Source organism: Heliangelus exortis, chromosome 10 (genome assembly GCF_036169615.1).
Source record: "Heliangelus exortis chromosome 10, bHelExo1.hap1, whole genome shotgun sequence".
Classification (NCBI taxonomy): domain Eukaryota; kingdom Metazoa; phylum Chordata; class Aves; order Apodiformes; family Trochilidae; genus Heliangelus; species Heliangelus exortis.
Genome location: NC_092431.1, coordinates 13,432,043 through 13,435,511, shown reverse-complemented (window position 1 = coordinate 13,435,511; position 3,469 = coordinate 13,432,043).

Genomic DNA, 3,469 nt, shown 5'->3' with positions numbered 1-3,469 from the left:
GAGGCTGTTCTCCTTCTGCATGTTCTTGCTATGAATTTGTTAAATGACGAAACTAATACTTAATGGCCTAGTCTGAAAAAAAAAAAAAAAAAAAAAAGAGTTTCCATACTTTAATCAGCATCTACATTCACTCGCAAGCTACTCAGTCCAAAGTGATGCTTACCAGGACACCAGTGTGGTGTTCACTGCTAATGTGGTCACAGTCGACAAAACAGAAAAACACCCTCTCCATCTCATTGTATCTTATACCCTTTCCTCTTTAGGAATAATAATTACTGTGTGAGTGTACTTGATTGATACCATCAGGTTTTTCTTCTTAACCATCTTGAGTGGTAGAAACATTTTTTTTAAAATCAAGGTAACTGTACTTTCTCACTCATCCAGTTTGCATAATTCTCATACTGAAATTGGCATTTTCTCTGTTCAACTGCAAGTCAGCTTCACTGTCCTGTTATTGCTGATACTGTGAGCTCTTAGTCTTTTTTGTGTCTGTCTATTCAAGTGTGCAGGTTCTCATTCATAAGAGTCCCTAGGTTGCAGTAACCCTTTCCTGCAGCCCAGCTTTTCCCCTCACCAGACACAGCAGGAGTAGTTTGTCTCCTGCCTCTTGGTACAGATGCAGCAGCACTTCCACCAAGGATCTCTGCCCTCATCAGAGATGAGGAAATGTTATTATTATTTCATGCAGTAAAGTTTGCTCTGTTTAAAAGACATGTTGCTTAATTTTGGCTGTGGTCTACAGACTCTTCACTGGTCAGCTCTCCTCATGAGTTTATTTAGGAAGTGCATGTGCAGTAACATTACAAGGAAACACTTGCCTGGCTGTACTGCTGTATTCTCCTCATATGGCAGATGTTCCAGCCCTCTGATCGTCCTCGTGGCTTTTCTCTGGAAAAAAAAGCCTTGTGGCTTTTTCTCTTTTTTATCTCCAGCCTGTCCTGATCCTTTTTGTACAGCAGAGACCAAAACTGAGCACAGTACTCCAGGTGTGGTCTGACAAGCGCCGAGCCAAGTGGGATGACAACTTCAGAAGATAAGGACAAATAAAGGGTTTGAGGTTGATCACTCATGGCAGACTATTTTCTTGTACTTGGGGAAAAAAATTCAGATTGGTAGTGGGTGCAAATGCCTACCTGTCTTCATTCAAGATTAAAGTTAGAACAGCTCACTATAGCAAAGAGAATTTTCCTTTTTTTTTTTTTTTTTCATTCCAATGGGAGGCACATAAATCAAGCTGAGAAAAAAGCAAGTGAAAGTGAAGTACTAAATAAAACTGGTATCCTCCACTTTTAATTGGGCACTGACTATTGCAATTAGACTGCTGGCACAAGCCAGGAGGTACATCACCTGCATAGGTGCTATAACTTATACCTATATAAACATGGAAAGAAGGTGAAAAACAAACAAACAAACAAAAGAAGCAATTAGTAAGAAGGGAAACAAGTTCAGAACCATTGAGGTTAAAAGGCTTTGAGTGTGTGTGTATGTTGATACTATAGAGATCCTTGGTAATTGCTTTGTAAAAGCTTGACCTTGTGACAAGAATTAGAGTCTCAAAGATCTTGTTGTAATACCCCAGGGTCAATGGTCCTGACTTGTTTCTCATAATCTTCTATCTCCCCACCCTCATTAGGGATGGATTTCACAAGCATTCTTGGAGCAGTATACAGCTCATTAAGCCTCTTTTCATTAATCTGTACAACTGGTCTTGATTTGATCCCTGCTTTCCACTGCAAATGGCTTAGGAGCTGAATTATCCCTGACATTTGCTCCTTTTGGCAGGATCTTAGCCATCAAGTACCATGGATCAAAGTGGCTCTCAGTGTTAAGACTCATGCATTGCTTGCACTTAAAATGAAAGAACTGCCTGATACCAATGTTTTCCTGAGGTTTTTTTGTCATTTGAACTTAGCATTGAACAACTGTGATTTATAGAATGTAATTATTCTATCATTAACTCGACTGAAAAAGTGCTTTTGCGCATAAAAATTACTGTTTGCTTACATTTAAGAATACATGATTTAATCTGGAGTCTAGGAAACTTTAGGAGACTTACTTATTTTTAGATGTTTTGAAGATTTTTTCTTTTAAATTCTCCCTTCTGAACTACATTTAAATAATTAAAAATAAATCACAAGCTGGAGGACATTGTTTTCTAAAGAGGTACTGTGATTTGTTTTAATGCATTAGTTTGAAGGAAGCTTTATGATAACAGTAATCTTAAAAGACTGTTTTATTGCTTTCCATAGAGAAAGTAAGGTTTTTTGTATTTTCTGTGCCAGTAACTAAAAGTAATGCCCCCTTCCTTGTAATTAATTCCCCATTTGATGTAATTCTAGAGTCCTGTGATAGCTTGGAAGGGGCCTTTAAGGGTTCTCTAGTCCAACTCCCCTGCAGTGAGCAGGGACACCTTTGACTTGATCCAGTTCCTCAGTGCCTCATCCAACCCAGCCTTCAACGTTTGCATGGATGAGGGAGACCTACCACCACTCTGGGCAACCTGTTCCAGTGGTTCACCACTCTCACTGTAAAAAATTTCTTCCTACTATCTAGTCTAAATCTTCCCTCTTAGTTTAAAAAGGTTTCCCTGTCACTCCATGCCCTTGTAAAAAGCCCCTCTCCAGCTTTCCTGTAGCCCCCTCCAGGTTTTGGAAGGCTGCTATAGGGGCTCCCCAGAGCCTCCTCCAGCCTGAACATCTCCAACCCCCTCAGCCTGTCCTCACAGGGAGGTGCTCCAGCCCTCTGAGCATCTCTGTTGCCCTCCTCCAGACTTGTTCCAAGAGCTCCATGTCCTTCCTGTGTTGGGGACTCCAGAACTGGACACAGTACTCCAGGTGGGGTCTTACAAGAGCAGAGCAGGAGGAGAATCCCCTCCCGGGACCTGCTGGCCACACTTCCTTTGATGCAGCCCAGGCCATGGTTCATTTTCTGGGCTGCAGGTGCACACTGGCAGCTCGTGCTGAGCTTCTCACCAACCAGCAACCCCAAGTCCTTCTCTGCAGGGCTGCTTTCAATCCCTTCCTCCCCTAGCCTGAACTGATACCAGGCATTTCCCCAGGGCAGGGGCAGGACCTTGCACTTGGCCTTGTTGCACTTCATGTGGCCACTTCTTCAGCTTGCCCAGGTCCCTCTGAATGGCATCCTGGGATGTGGCAACTGCAACACTCAGCTTGGTGTCACCTCCAGACTGGCTGAGGATGCACTACTGTGTAATTGATGAAGATATTAAACAGTATTTATCCCAGTACATACCCCTGAGGGAAATCACACTGATACCAGAATGTTAACTTTTTTCACTTCTAATTTCTCTTGTTTAGATTTACTGGAGAAGAGTATTTGCCTACTCAAAGCATTCAAGTGATGCCTGTGGAATATGGAAAAAATTATGTGGGTCTTATTCCAAACATGCATCTCAAACTGCACTACCTAAAGAAATTTTTAAAAGTCAGCAACAGTACAGCATACACAC